Consider the following 17,241-nt stretch of genomic DNA (forward strand, 5'->3'; position numbering starts at 1 on the left):
CTTGTAAACAGTTTTCACACCAGGATAATAATAGTTTTCTAAACCAGCATTTACTCCTTAAGATAGATAGATGATAGATAGATAGATAGATATAGATAGATAGATAGATATAGGTAGATGTTTCTGTATAATATATTACTCAAATATATGGGTATGTATATATATGTATATGTACATATATATAGTACACATATGCAGTACACAAATTCTTAGCTGCAAACTCATAAGAATTCTCATCAGTTTGAAAAGTTTCCAAAAATAAATAGTTGAAAATCATTTGAGATAATGAGTTTTCAAACCAGAGTAAATAACCCTAACTTTAAATACTCCTAGTCCTTCACTCCTGAAGGGAACATAACCAGCTAGTTAGTTAATGGAATTCTCATCCTTTCCTGTGTCGAAACAAAGTCCTAGGGACTCATACGCTCCTTCTCGACAAACACGTGCTCTGTTTCTTATTATTTAGCACTGCAAGAGAAAGTGATAGACTATTGAGAAACTATATAAGAGTTCAAGGTGATATCTGCTGACTAACTAAGTCATATGTTGCCCAAAGAAGAGTTAAAAGTGAAGGCAAAGCCTACCTAGTATTGGAAGGCATGTGGTCCCTTAGACAAGTGAGACACAAGAAGAGGAAGACTCCAAAGGTCCGGTGTGCCATAGTACTGTTCATGACAGCCAAAACATGGACTCAACCTCAACATGCTTCAGTGAGTGAAGGGGTCAAAGAACAGTGATGTGCACATAAGCTTCAGTCACTTTTACAATGCCGTGACAAAAAGACTGGCACTGACTTAAGGGAGGAGACTTTCGTTTTGGTTCATTGTTTCACAGAGTTTCACCCATCAGACAGTGTTGTAAGAGTTGAGTCACGTATATTTTGATAAGTTTACAATCTCAAGGAATTATAGCAAGACTTAGATTTTATACGTGTTGTGGATCTTCACATTTCAGATACCGTATGCTATTAAACAAATTCACTTTTTTAAACCATAGCATCAACCAAAACTTCTTGGGAAGGAGAAGGCATACTTTAAGGGAAATATGTGGCTCAAGGTCAGAGACTACATGTTAAGTTTTCTGGTCCCCAAATAAACCTACAGTTTAACCAAATTTAATTACTAACCTCCTCCTGCTGCTTTGGACCATACTATAACATGATTGCCCAAAAGAGACTTGCACTCTGTTCGGGAGATAATGGCCTAGTACTTTCCCACGTGGCTGCACTCATTCCCTCAACTGCAGGAAATGCTCTCAAGCTTAGAGTCCGTTCTACACCAGCTGTCTCACTCCTGTGAGTAATAAGCAATTCTGAAAAGTATTTTTATGTCCCAACATGTCAGATTCTCCACAGTGCCACTAAACTAGGGAACAACAATCAAAATATGACCTTTAGGGAGAACTTGTTGGGTTCTGTCAATAATAATACACAATGGATTATTACTTATCCTTACAAACAAGGAGATCCTGACACACACCGCAATGTGAATGGAAATGGAAGAAGTCAATTCGGTTCTTCTATACCATATTAGAGCTGACATTGTTTAAAACAATCTAGGACCTAGTTCAACACGACAAGAGGGGAACAAAGTTGCAGATGCACAGAAATGCTAATGTCTTCATCTAATTATTACACACTACATGGATGTGCGAAATGTAACACACCCCATAAAATGAGCAAGTAGAAACATTGAAGGGATTGAGTCCTACAGCTTTCTTATATGCATTTTTGGTAAAAAAGACTTCAAAGTAAAATCTAAAGCTACTTAGAATAATGACATAAAAATCGCCAAGAAGAATATGACCCTCCACCCAAACTGCTACCTAGCACCTAGAAACCTGGAGAGAGGGAGGTAAAAAAAAAAAAAAAAAAGGCATTTTCTTGAAACTTGGAGGGATGCTGCTGGAATCAAACCTCCAGAGAGAAATGAATTGTCTTTATTCTCTGGCAGGATGCTGGGATTCCATTAACTAGGGGCTCTCTGCTGCTGCATGCCAAGGCCCTTCTGGGAAGAACCGCCAGGAGGTCTGAAGAACTACTATCTTTTAGGAATTGGGAACTTCTGTGATTCCCTTAAGAACACACACAGAGAGGGGGGGGGAACAGATATTATACTTCAGATATGCCTGCTATTTCTGTTTTATATATCTCCAGGCTGCATTTGAGAAGACCAGCTCCTGGTCAAACTCCTCTATAGAATCATGTCTGACGAGCCTCACAGTGTGGAAAGCTATCCCTGCCCGCCCTACACTAGACCTCTGTCTGGGCCTGTGTGGCAGATTTCTTCTGGAGTCTGTTGCAGTGGGTGCGTGTTTCCCTCCCTCCCTCCCTTGCCCTAGGCCAACCCTGCTCAACTGCACAACCTGCATTTCTGCCCAGGTGTCTTCATTCCTAGGCTTCCTAATGGAGATGGGATTAACATTCATTTTTTTTCCACACTGTACATTTCCACTCCTCCTGGTTTCCTCTCTGTCTTTCTCTGGTCTCCTGTATCCATAAGATAGCAAAACATTTATTTTCAGGGACTCTGAAGAGATTTCCTGAGTCTTTGATGATGCAATTGATATTTTCACAGAGTGCTGTCCTGTGGGTGGGGGTGGGGATAAAATACTAAGGAGCCACTGTCTACTTTTTTTTTCCTGTTTACATGATCTCAGGAAATGAGTGTAATCTTAACTGCTACCTACCGTCTGAGCTGCCATTCAAGCAGCTACATAGAAACCTGTCAGGTTCATAGTGAAGCACACAGATCTGTTTTCCCCACACTGCTGGGAATCAACACAGAACTTAAGAAAACGCATGGGGAGACTTTGATTCACTCTTTAGCCCAACTACCGACTAACACACCTGAACACATCCGGACCAGGTTTTCTTTTGCTCTAACTTGGGTCACCTGTTGGCACTATGATTACTTTTTTTCCTGAGTCACTCCAGGAGAAAAACATGTAAGTGGCATCTACCTATGAAAACACCAGCTGTGTATTTCTTGATGCCTATGCTACTATCACATACATGTTCTCTATGCTCACCGCCCCCCCCCCGCCCACTGAACACTTCTGACGAAACTAAGTCAGGTCTTAATGCTGTGGCTTAGAAGATGCAAGCAGCTAGAGGGGAGAGAATTCACAAAGCATCTTCTAACTGGCATGAGTAAGACAGAGTGATTTTTCCTTTGCTGCTGTGGCTGACATGCTTAATCTGAGGCTGACAGATGGAACCCAGAAGAAGGTATTAGGAAAAGGGGTGGGGGGTGGGGAAGGAACTACAGAGGAAGGGAAATTCTTGGGACTTCTGCATATTGGCTACAGATGCACATGCTTAGCTGTCCCACAGTCCCAACTCAGTTCAGTAAGAAGTCTTGCTCTTCTAAAAAAGACCCTTTATCAAGCGTCATTGTCACAAGCAGATGCAAACTGCTAGACATAATGAGCCCCGCTTATAAAGCACTAGTTAAGTAGTTCCTCCCCAAATGTAAATAGCAAGTGCATATGTATCTCCTAGGACTGTGCCAGAATCCAAATTCTGAATTGGAAAGTTGGATTCAAAGTCCTGGTGTGTGTGTGTGTGTGTGTGTAAGAGAGGGAGGGAGGAGAGAGAGAGAGAGAGAGAGAGAGAGAGAGAGAGAGAGAGAGAGAGAGAGAGAGAGAGAGAGAATCTTATAGCCAAATCTGGCCTTTAACTTGCTAGTAGTTGATGCCCTTGAACCTCTGACCCTCCTGCACCACTACATCAGGTTGAATAGGTGCTTGAGAGAGACGATGGGGACTTGTGCATGTTAGATGAGCGTTTCACAAGCAAACCCACACCTTTAGCCTGAAACTCTGCATTCTGAATAAGCTCTCAGAAGCGATGTGACGTATTTCAGTACGAAGCTTGCAGAATATGATGGAAAGCCACCATCTGGCTGTAGACTATACAACCTGCACACAAGCTTACGATGGCTCTCTATCAGCAATAGAGACAGGAGAAGCCATCAGCATTTAGATTCCTCAGTTTTCTTCATGACTTACGGGAAAAGCATTCAAGATATGACAATGCACTCTCTCACCTACCATACTCTATCACATTGTTGCAGACAGCTTCATGCAAACCTAGTTTACTACTCATACTAAAGAGGAGGCTTTTTCCCTTAATTCTATAGTACAGTCTTTCCACTAACTTAACTAAAGTCTGTTCATAAAAAGAACTGTGAACTTATTATCACATTTACTCAAAAGAGATCATAACAGTAAGTAGAAGAGAGAAAATAATACAGCTTCTGGAGGAGAAAACTGGACTCAATTGTTACTGATCTTGATTATGAAAACTATTTTATAAAGAAGAAACAAAACGTTTGGGCAAGGAGTAAAATCTTGATGAATTAATCCTTCATGATAGCTTAATGCTTTTGCTCTTTAAAATACACATGGACTTACAAGTAAATGCCAAAGGGAAAAAAGACTTCTTTTGAAAATGTTGCTGTCAACAGGGTTTCATGTAGAATACATAAATCTTTTAAAAATGCAAGAATACGGCAGCAATCTCAATTTTAAAAAAAACACTCAAATGTTCTGAATGGACACTTCACACAAAAAGATATACAAATGTCTCACAAATGCATGTACAATAGAATTCTAAATTTTTAAAAATTGTGTTAGGAAATTAAATAAAACTGCAATAAGACACCACTACACAAACATTAGAGTTCAGAAAATTGAAAGATTTATCAGATCAAGTTTTGTTAAGAATTGATTCCTATTGTGAGGGACCTGAGGATATGACAGTCACCTAGAAGTATATAAAACAAAGCAGGGTCATATGTCATTGCAGAGGAGGAGCGATCTGGAAGCAAGAATTATTTTTAAAAGACATTAAAAACGTTTCTTGGCAATTACTATTTTTATTAATTTGACTGCAGTAATCTTTTTGGATATATCTATCAAAAGACATAACCAAGATGGACTCTCTAGGTATGTGCTGTTTATGGCCACCTATTTGTCAGTTGTTTTCAACACAATCCTGTAAACAAAAGCCTTGAATTAAAGGTCAGTGATTATCATTACTAATGCAACTTTGAAAGGTAACAGTCATAGTAGCTTAAGTCAGTGACAGTAACATTATCATCAGAAATGTGTTTAATAACATGTCCCAAGTATTATGGAGAAAATCCTTCTTTAATTTATTCTTACAGGTTTTGAATTTATTGACTTTCTTAATTTTTATATGTTCAAGCTTCTCTTTGAATTTCTGATGACTCTTTACTCTTAAATTACTTCCATTAAAATTTATGATCTGTATGAATAAAATCAAGACGACTCAATTAACATATCAAAAGTTTTATTCATTATTATTAATTTATCTTATTACTCAATCCCTTCATAATGGCAAATAAATGTTTTATGTGAATAATATCTAGGTCATCTTGAATTTAAAAAACGTTATATACATACTAAACTGTCAACAAGTAATACTTAAATGTTGACTAGAAATTATCATAAAATAGTAATTCTTTTCTTATAAATACTGTTACAAGTTCCTGAAATGGCCTTCATGAAAAATTGACTAAAAATGAAAATAAAAATAATAAAGAAAAGTAAGAAATAGGTCTTATATAACCCCAGATGAGTCTTAGTTCATCAGTTTATGGGGAAGTCTGTAGTTTTACTATCAGCAAACTTAGTCAATAAAAATTCATTTAAATTTAAAAAATTTTTTGAACATTTTTCATGTGTCTGGATGGTATACGTGTGTGTGTGCATAAGTGTATGTATGAGTCTGTAGTGTGTAGTGTGTGTACACGCTTGCAAAACCTAGAGGACAATCTTTGGGGAGTTGATTCCCTCTTCTGCCGTTTAGTTGCTGAGAATGGAATGCAAGTACTCAGGCTGGGTTGCAAGTGTCCTCATCTGCTGAGCCATCTCGTTGGTCCAAGATCTTTAGTTTTAAACTGTAAAAATAGCAATTTTATACTGCATTTCCTCCAATGAATATAATCCTATATAGAACTCAAAATTAGAAATAAATTATGAGGAATTTCAATTCTTTCATTCAATAAAAATCAACATTATCTATAATCAGAGTTGCTATTTAATAGTTTTATTCTCTTCTTTATAGTCCATCCATCCCACATACTCTCTCCATTCTCCTGGTCATATTTCATCTTCCATCTTTAAGAGTTTTCACTTTCTTTTTGTACTCCCTTTTATCCAATCTTTTCCTGCCTGACTCTAACCTTCACGTACTAAAATCTCCACGTATTAACAAGAGGAGAAATTATAGGCCTATATTCTTTTTCGTCCCATTGGAAACATTTGTGTCAAAGGAATGAGTTGCTCTTTCTAAATGCTTTGGCAGGATGTAGAGAAGGAGGTATTTTGTTGAGTACTAAATGATTCTGTAGCTGCGACTCAGGTGGCATGACATACAGTAAGAGGATGGCTACATCAGATGCTCTGCTGAACTTGGCAACTCTCCCTGAAATGGAGGTTCAGAGATGGCCTTGTCTTTTCATGAAGGTATTGAAAACCCAGATTTACATGCCCAAATCTGGAAACTGAATCACTTTTTGACCTGTAAATTGACCTACAATGTAATCGGTGAGCGGGGAACACGTAAGGACTCTTTTATGCTCTTTCCTCAGGCTTGATATGATTGTGTGTGAAAGGACTATCTCGCTGGACTTTGTGGTGCTGAGCTGGAGAAATCATGTTCTGAATTCCAAGAAGGACTCCACAGCCAGTGCTCTGACCCCTTCAGACAAACATTGGGGTTAAATTCTCTGTCAACTTCATCAAGAGGACTATACTCTAATGTAGGGTCTGGAAAGCATTTAAGATGGGTTTTCATGTGGGAAGGAAGAAGAGGAGTTCCATTTCCCCCTTGGATTTGCGTAGTCTCTTTCCTATTTACATTTAGCTGTGCTTTTTGCTTCCATTACACACTCTCTGCCCCTATTTGGGGAGGCAGAGCAATAAACTGATCCTATAGGACACGGTTATAATTAATTGCTCAAAAAACAATAAGCAAAAACAAAGTAATGCCTGTATCCCACATTCCAGACTTGAATAGACCTTTTATTTGATTATACTTAACCAGCAGTCCTAGCATTTACTATTTTATATGCTCCAAGTGAACATAAACAGAAGTTAGCTTCACTTCAGTTGAAATAGCTCCTTTGTTTCTGGCTTATCTCTGATAAAATACAATATTCAAACACATTAAATTGTGATTCCTATACTAAAATAAAAAATTGCCAAAAAGTTACTTCTAATAAAAGAAGGATGTTGTAAGATACTAAAATCATCTCAAATGAGAATTACAGAGTCTGATATTCTGTATAAGAGTATTTTCACTGCCGAAAGCATGGACTACACGCATTGCTGCGCAATGCTGTTCCAGGAAATATGTACAGTATCAAGTTCATCCAAATTAACTCCTGTCTATCATAAGAAGGCTCACACACAATCAGATAATCCCACTTGGGACCTCATACAATTCTCGACATTCTCTTCAAAGGACATTCTGCTATCTCCTCAACACATCTAATGACTTACACCACCTTCCCTGATTAAGAACATGAAACAGTATACCGCTCTATCATGATTTTGCTAAAACTCATCAAAGCATCACACTTAACAGCTTTTTGAATTAAAGATAATCAAAGTTAAAGGTGAAACAAGTCAACTCTACAAAGGTTTGAGAATTACTTCCTTTACATTGTGGTTAGCTTGTAAATACAGAGTCTCAATAAAGAAAGTGACCATGACTTGATTTTAAATAAATGTTGTAAATTTGTCTTAAATTATTAATTATTCCTTCAAATTTGTATAGTAATAACTAGTTTGGGGCAAATGGAAGAAAATATTTTTCGTTTAACTTTAATTAGTATAAAGGTCAGCAGCATAATTTATCTTCAAGCAACCATAACTGCTTATCTCATTTTTTCTCAGTGATTTTTTTTCTCATTGTTTTGTTACAGGCCAGTAATTTAAGCATGGCAGGTAATTCCCCCAGTTTCCATTTTCCACCTTCTAAAAGTAAATACTAAGTGATTCAAGTACAGGATCCTGTTTTGAAATTTCTGCTTACTATTTAAAATAATGCAGGCGAACTACGAAAACCTGATCTCTTCCTCCAGTGGTGACTAATTGTAGTTATTGTTCTTGGAGAAACATTATAAATTATATGTCCACCTCCATCTCAAAGGAAGCTCAATGTTGGAGATTGTATTAAACCTATTTTAACTCCACTTCAAGCATAGCTCTGCCCCATCTTCTTACACAAAGTCATGACCCGGTAGTGTTTGTTTATATTTTCTCTCCGTTTGTAACTATAGCAGTTTGGAGAGACATTAATGTGCACTCAGAGGATGTAATAATATTGTCTTCTACACATCTGTAGACATCACGCTCATGAGGAAGCCGTCAGTTTCTTTTCCCGAGAATGAAATGCAGTCGGTTCAACTTATCCTCTAATACAACATATTTGGAATATTTCACAGGCAATTAAAGCCACAGAAAAATCTATAGCAAAGCCCTCATTCTACTTTTGATACAACTTGCCAGGGGTATGCCTTGGCACCTCTGTACCCTCTGCCTTCTCCGCTCCGTAGGGCCCGGCACTTTCATTTCCAGTCACGGATCCTGGTTACCAACGAAGCTGGCAAATGAAAAATAACTCAGCAGGGGCCATTTCACCCACCAGTGAGCCCTGTCTGTAGCTAATTCCTCCCTGAGGTTTTCTTTCTTTCCACCAGCAAGTTCTCAAAGCCCTAACGCAGGGCTGCAGCCTGGTGCCACTTGTCTGAGGTTTCAATTAAGACGTGGAAATATCAAAGAAGAAACAGGCAAGCTTGTCCAACAGTGCCTCACACTTCCCTCTCAGCTCGAATTCGGAGATGGCAAGATACTAGGGGAAGGGGGGAGGGGGCGGGGTGGGGGTGGGGTAGGTGATTCATTAATCCTCGCAACAGACCCAGGCGGTTTAGAAGACAGAAACGAAGCCAGCACCAAGATCAGTTTGAATGGCTCCTCTGTTGCTTGTATACATTGGAAGCTGACTGTGAAAGCTGTATGGACGGACTGAACCCTATGGCTAACCTCATGGTGCAAATGTGTTGATCAAAGGCCCTCTGTCAGTATCTGATTAAGAGCCATGTAAGAGCACTGAAGACATTTCCTTCTGCTTAACAACTCTGATTACAGGGGTTCCTGCAGTGAGTGTTCCTGTGAGCAGTCAACCAGGTCCCTGGGCTCCAGCTGTAGCTATAGGGTTTCCCAATGGCAGAGCCTCCCGTTGCTAAAGGCTTCGATTCATTCACAGCTTGTAAATCAGTAGCCTGTAAATCAACAGATCGAGCTACTACTGTTTAAAGCACAGTTTCCTCAACAAGCTTCCTTCTGGTTTTGTTTTCATATATCAAGGGCATGAAAAAAAGAAAGTGTTCAAATTTTAACACCTGGTCCACGGGGGCTCAGCAGGAGACGCGGGCGGTACACTGAGCTTCAAGGTTTTGTTTTTGTTTCAGTAAGAGCAAGGACTTTGCAGCTAAAGTCAAAAGATAGCATTTGCTGAGAGAGGTGATAGGAGCCCATTTCAAGGAAATATAAATTACTGACGCTGTATGCGTCTCAGCAACCTTGAATGTCTAATGGGAAATGTACGTAGCTGAAACGAACTGGAATCAAGGCTTTAGTGTTTGTTTTGCTTTCCGAAAGGAAACGTGTATAAATAAAATTAGAGATTGATCTGACATGTGTAATCGAGCTATTTTGAACACTTTGCGATGAAATATCTGTCAAAAATGGATGGAGACAAGATTGGTTAATTACAGGAAACATTGGTTGGGAATGATCAATTATACAGAATAAGACATTAAAAATTCATAACTGAAAATGTGTCAAAAATGCCACCCTTCACCCTTTCATGCATTGTCTTGGAGCATTTTAGATAACGATAACAGATTTTTTTATTTTCTGTAGAATAAAATAATCCATTTCAATCATTATTGTCACGTTTACTTAAGAATGCAGAATTTTGTGCGACATAATTTGTAAATTTTAATGTTGTGTCCAAAACCAACATTAAGTGTTGCTGCTAAACATCAAAGACAGTTATTACTTATATTTTACACTGGCCCTAAAACTAAAAATAATAAAAATAAATAAATAAAGCAGAAACTTAATAATCTATGTTCCTTTCAGAGGCTGGGCATGCTGAATGAATGAAGTCAGAGTGTATGGCTGTCCATAGGCTATCAGAAATAAAGGGAATCTTAGAAATAATTCCTAAAGCTCATTCTTACCTTTAAACAGACATGGGTTACAAGAGCAACGCAGATCTTAGAGAGCAAATTTGTAAGGTAGAAATTCCCTTTGAGATAGAGACGAAGAAACCTGGCTCTATTTTTTGGCAAAGAAGGCTAAGACTACGGTGTTCCAACACACCTAGCATACAACGCTGTCCTCAAGGGCCTTGGTTTAGCTTTATAGACAGAAAAGTATAGTTATCTAGAGAAACATCCATGGAACAGAGAAAGAGACGAGGTGCTGACATGACATGCTTTAGTTGCAGGGAATCTGTGTTAGTATGAACAGTTTATGGGCCTGGCATTTGCAGATCTGACATAAGTCCCTTCTTTATGATAGAGGAACAAGACTGCAGATAGCATCTTGGTGTTCACATCCTAAGGGAGTTTCTGCTCTGAGGTGAAGTCAACCCCCAGGAAGGCGCTTCAGTGTGCCTGGAACTCTGAGTAGGCTGTATGGAAGCTGAGCCCTCACTATGTCTTGCAGATGGTGCCAACTGACAAACAGCCACACCTTTCCATATAAGTTAACAAATGAAAAAAAGTAATTTTTCTCCCATTTGTCTTTAATGATAACTTTTTCGCTCTCTCCCAGGGTCCTCAAATCCTCTTTACCTCTCCTTCCAACCGCTTTACAAGTTTGTGTGTGTGTGTGTGTGTGTGTGTGTGTGTGTGTGTGTGTGTGTGTGTTTGTGTGTGTGACACCCTTACTCCTTCATAATAATTTGAATTTTCATAATTGTCACTTTTATTTGTTATTCAGTCCATATACAGGTCTTAAAATAAATACACATTTCATCTTAATTGAAGAAAAGTTTTACTGATGAAAACACATTAATTACTACTTCTTATCACAACTTTTCTTGCTTATGCCCTAAGCACAGAGTTTATTATAGGCCTACTGCTCATCTATTCATGCTCACTACAGGTGATTCAAAGCTCTTTTTACTGTCAGGTAAAAAGTTTGATTTATAATTCTTTTGTATCTAGCACAAGTGTGGTTTCTCTTACTGACTATACCCATTATTGCAACAATACGGGTAATAAATTAGCAGTCTGTCAGTCCTCATTGTCATAATGTATGTCTTTTAATCCTGTATATCTCTAAATGTTAAAGCTGAAAATAAACAATAAAAAAATATGAAATGTCTCAGCTTTCTCACCACGTGTCACCTGACATTCCTATCTGTACATGTATGTGCTGGGTAGAGGACACTTCTACCTTTTCTATGGCAACTGTTCATTGATTTCTAGAATAAATAAATGAATGAGTGACTGAATAAATAATAAGTAAATAAACAAATAAATAAATGGCACGATTGTAGAGTATTTTAAGAAATGCGCCATCTGTAACTCAGGCCAGCTCTGTTCTGATATGTCATTCAATAATTTAATCGAAGTTGGGACAGAAATGCTGATAACAGTCTCTCTGGATAACAAAACCAAGCTAGGAAACAATGAAGGAATGACAGAAAACCGTTGTAGACTTTAAACCCTCATGGTAGACATTGGCACAGTGTCCCCTAATGATGTAAAGCTAAATTTCAAAAGATTGAGCTTCCTGTCTCTCACCTCCCCCAGAAGTCTGTCACTGCTGAACAGAAAGTCTGATTGTATGAAGTCCAGGGTAAAGTCGGGACACTGCTTGAATTAAGAGAAGTAAAGAGTGATAAGAAATGTTATTTGTCCTTTGCAAAGACCTGATTATTTTCCAAATATAAAGATTTGATAAGGAGGGTATATGCTTAAAAGGGGTCATAAGGTATCCTGGAAGGAAAGAGTGTCTGGTAGGGTACACTTACCTTATAAGGATCCCTTCCTTTCCAGACAGTGTAAGTTAATGGTCATTTAGCTACCAAGCTTTACTTAGTTCCCAGTAAAATGTCTTCCTTAGACTCACCTTTTATTTTCCAAGCAGCTCTCTCACCTAGGTCTTCTCAACCTAGAAGGACATTATTGGTGCAGGTTGATGATGTTGAGAGTGATGCGGGATGATCCGCTGAGGAACTACCTCAACAACTGAGTGAAATCCAGACAGGAGGTGTGATGCACATCTATGTAGACTTCTCTGCAGTGCCATCTTGGTTTATAGATAATGGAAAGGAGATCCAGGATTATATGGAATGAGTTAGAGGATCCCATACCTAGAAAAATAAAATCAGACTCTTAGTTTGTCAATTTACAACATAAAGCATCAACCAAGGAAAGTGAAAAAGAAGATCAGTGGCATGGTTCCATTAACTGACTCGACATTTTTCATTTCAGTTCCCTGTTAATTGTTTTTTTTTTCTTCACTAATGAAATAACTATATCTACAGCTTTCTTGAAAACAGTAAGTCTTTTCTTTATCCTTTAATCTCAATGTATTAGCCCAACTGGCTGTACTCAAAGCATCAGAGTAATTTAATGAAAAGCCTACAAATTTTCTTCCATGTGATTCACTCACTGAAAACTTTCATTTTCAGTTCATCATTTACATTATTACTTAATGTAGGAAAGAAAGTACTTTACAGTGGAAGAAACCAATTTTTGGTACACCATCCTTTCCAGGACATTGCCACAACCATTTTATCCTTTGCAGTTGCATCTTAAACATTGTAATTTGGTTTAGTGGTGCTTGTGTTTTTGTATAATGATGTCCTCACCAACACCAACCCTACATCTGACAAAGATCTAATATCCAAAATATATGAAGAGCTCAGAAAATTAAACACCACCAAACCCAATAACCCAATTAAAAAATAAGATTCAGAACTACACAGAGAATTCTCAACAGAGGAATATCAAGTGGATGAGAAACACTTAAAGAAATGCTCAACATCTTTAGTCATCAGAGAAATGCACATCAAAATGACTCTGAGATTCCATCTTATACTCATCATAATGGCTAAGATCAAAAACTCAAGTGACAGCACATGCTGGTGAAGATGTGGAGGAAGGGGAACACTCCTTCATTGCTGGTGGGAATGCAAACTTGTACAACCACTTTAGAACTGTCTCAGAAAACTTGGAATAGGGCTTCCTCAAGACCCAGCTATTCCACTCCTTGGAACATACCTAGAGGATGCTCCACTACACAACAAGGACATATGCTCAACCATGTTCATAGCAGCCTTATTCATAATAACCAGAACCTGGAAACAACCTAAATGTCCCTCAGTTGAAGGATGGATAAAGAAACTGTGGTACATTTACACTATGGAAAAATACTCAGCTATATCCAGAAATTTGTGAATAAATGGAGAGAACTAGAAATGATCCTAATAAGTGAGTTAACCCAGAAGCAGAAAGACTCACATGGTATATACTCACTTATAATTGGACACTAGCCCAAGAGGCATGTCACATCAAAGTATTAACGTACCAGGTGATTAGGATAGTTGTGAGGACATCCTATTGGGACTCTAAGTGAGAGAAGTATAGGACTCTAGGGAGAATGGAGAGAATGGGAAAATAGAAGGATCCAGACGGTCCTAGAAACCTACAAGAAGAATATCATGAGGGGCAGATCTGGGCCAGGGGTTCTGCTCAAACTAGTGCACAACCAAGGACAATACTTGCAGTAAACATTGAACCCCTTCTCAGATCTAGCCAATGGACAAGACAATCTCCACAGTTGAGTGGAGAGCAGGGACTGACTCAGACACGAACACTGGTGCCCCATATTTAACCACCTCCCCATGGTGGAGAGGCCTGGTGGCACTCAGAGAAAGAATAAGTAAGCTACCAAGATGAGACTTGATAACTCATGATCAGATAGTGGGGGAGGAGGTCCCCCTTGGTCTTAAACCTAGGGGAGGGGAATAGGGTGAAAGCAGGAGGGAGGGAGGAACGGGAGGATACAAGTGATAGGATAACAATTTAATTATAATCTGAATAAATTAAATAAAATTTTAAAAATGATGTATGTGCACATGTGCAAGCATGTGGAAACTATGCATGTACATAGGAGTATTAGGAGTATATACATATGGAGGCCAGAGATTGGTCTTAAGTACATTCCTAATCACTTTTCGCCTTTTTGTTTTGAGACAGGGCCTCTTATTGAACCTGGAGCTGGTTGACTCAGACTGGCCAGCACCAAACTCAGGCATCTTCCTGGGTTTGCCTCCCCAGCTGTGGGATGATAGTCACATGTTGTCATGACTGGCTATTGTGTCAGTGCAGCAGATTGAGCTGAAGGCTTCATACTTGTGCAGCAAGCACTTTACCAGCTCAACTGTTACCCCAGTCTGATCAGTATTATAAAATTTTTGAAAATACATTTATCTTTTTCCCATACATAGATGATACAGCAAAACTTTAGTTGAAATACAGTTCTCTATTTTGCCAATTCAAAACTGTAAATAGATACATCTTCTTCAGTCTTATTATAATCTGTGTAGTATAAACGTCATGTTCTTATTGTCAGAGTAGTTTCATGACACCAAAGTTTCTGCTGTTGTTGAAAAATTTCAAGTGTCACAACTCAACATTATTAAAACCTTCTTTAATTTTCACCAAAGTCAATAAAAGTGATACTGTCATTTTCTTGTCTTATATGCATACATATTAAGAAAATTAAATTAGAGGCTGGAGAGATGGCTCAGAGTTTAAGAGCACTCACTGCTCTTCCAGAGGTCCTGAGTTGAATTCCCAGCAACCACATGGTGGCTCTCAACCATCTATAATCTGGTGCCCTCTTCTGGCATGCAGGCACACATGCAGGCAGAACATTGTATACATAAGAAAGAAAGAAAGAAAGAAAGAAAGAAAGAAAGAAAGAAAGAAAGAAAGAAAGAAAGAAAGATAGTTGAATTGTCCAGCATAACCCTACTGGTCGTTAGGGAAAAAAATGAAATGCTACATTATTTTTTCCAAGGGATTAAAAGTGTCACCAGTCCACGTTGCGCATCTGCTTCATATATGTTAGGGGCTGAGGACCAGTTCAAGCATGTTCTTTGGTTGGTGATTCAGTCTCTGTGAAGTCCCCATGGGCCCAAGTTAGATTACTCTGTAGATCTTCTGGTGTCGCTGACCCCTCCAGCTCCATTATGCTCCCTCTCACTTTTTGAAATCACTTCCTGAGCTTGGCCTATTGCTTTGCCTTGAATCTCTGCATCTGTTTCCCTCAGCTGGGGGATGAAGCCTCTCAGAAGACAGTTATGCTAAGCTCCTGTCTGCAAGCATAACAGAGTATCATTAACAGTGGCAGGGGTTGGTGCTCTCCCAGGGGGTGGGTCTCAAGTTGGGCCAGTCATTGATTTGTTATTCCCTCTATCTCTGCTCCATCTTAATCCCTACACTTCTTGTAGAGAGGACAAATTTGGGGTTGAAGCTTTTTTGGGTAGGTTGGTGTCCTCTTTCCATTGGAAGTCCCAGCTGGCTATAGAAAATGGATACTTCAGACTCCTTAACCCACTCTGCTTAGGTGTCTCAGCTAGGGTCGCTCCCATAGACTCCCTGCAGCTTCCCCTGTCCCAGAGATGATCCCCACTCCCTTATTTAGGACTCAGTGGGAGAGGATGTGCTTACCCCTTTGGTGACCAGAGGAATCAGGGTGGATTGGGGTCCCAGCACTCTGTGAGCCAGAGACAGACAGATGACTGTGAATTCGAGGCTATCTTGGTCTACAAAGTGTTTCCAGCATAGCCAAGGCTACACAGAGAAGCCATGTCGCAAAAAACAAACCAAAAAAATGAATTTTAACTTAATGAAATGTATTGTTTTACATGATTTCTGGATTTAACACCATGATATTTTAATTATTTGAGATTAATGTAATTCTTTCATTTCCTTATTTCCTTTCCTCCTTCTAAACCCTTCAACCTATTCACCTCCACTTTATTTCAACTACATAACCTTGTTTTCTTTAATTACTATAACATTTGTGTTTTCCTAAATATATAAACGCAACCTAGTCAGTTAATATAACAGTACATATATATATATATATATATATATATATATATATATATATAAGCTTTCAGTGCTGAAATTTGGTATTGGACAACCAGTTGACGTGTTCTTCCCTGGGGAAGACAACTTGCTGCCCTCTCAGCATTCTCTAATTGCTTGTAGTACTTTGTATTGCATTGGCATCTTGTTAGCATTTCCACCTACCACATCGCATGCTTATCGCTGTCACTCTTGCCACACATTCTAATTACATAGCACACTGTTCTATGTTTTTTAAAACTGCATTTGAATTAAAATAAAAAAAATAGTACTTAAACATTACCCATGAGAACTTTCAGATATGAGAATACAACTTTCAATGTATACATTTCACACATGGCATCATCTAAATGTCATTGATAAATCCATCTTTTCCATAGGGGAGGGGAATAAGGGGAAAATGGGAGGGAGGGAAGAATGGGAGGATACAAGGGATGGGATAACCATTGCGATGTAACAAGAATAAATTAATAAAATAAAATAAATAAATCCATCTTTTTCTAGCTGATGTACACACATCTTTCCCATGCAACATAGCCCCAAATGTGAATTTCTCCTAGCTGATGCCTTCATGTGTGTATGTGTATTTAACACAGGATTTAAAATATATTCCATTATTATCACTAATATGGCACATTTGCTATTGTTTTTCACATTTGACTATGATTATAATGTGATCTGTGGAAATGGCTTCAATTGATAATAAAGTTTATGAGAAGCGGAGTTGTAGAGCATATGTCAGTAAATTTCATTTAGCTCTTAAAATTTCCTTATTAACAGAGGTTATTAGTACATAGCAATAGTTACTCATGTAGTTACTGTCTTTGGCTGTGTTTGTGCTAGAACAGAAATACTTATTAGTTGTTGCCAATATTATATAAACCAGAATACCTGGGGACCTACAGCATAAAGATATTTCTATCTCCTTTGAACATTATTGTTTATGAATATTATTTAGTTTCATTCACTAATTTATATTTAAAAGAAAGAAAGTTACTTAATATATTAATGACTGTGA

The 17,241-nt window shown here is 38.3% G+C and overlaps 1 long non-coding RNA gene across 1 annotated transcript in view; it reads right to left on the bottom strand.

Annotated features, from left to right (window-relative positions):
* LOC311608996 overlaps nucleotides 1-12,425 on the bottom strand; it is a 31,558-nt gene extending 19,133 nt beyond the window's left edge. Inside the window, exon 1 of the long non-coding RNA XR_014783220.1 lies at nucleotides 12,187-12,425. This is a non-coding gene — a long non-coding RNA (uncharacterized lncRNA). The remainder of the gene's footprint in view (nucleotides 1-12,186) is intronic.
* Between the last annotated feature and the right edge of the window lie 4,816 nt (nucleotides 12,426-17,241).

This window comes from Acomys minous, assembly GCF_964271855.1.
Source record: "Acomys minous genome assembly, chromosome: 11".
Classification (NCBI taxonomy): domain Eukaryota; kingdom Metazoa; phylum Chordata; class Mammalia; order Rodentia; family Muridae; genus Acomys; species Acomys minous.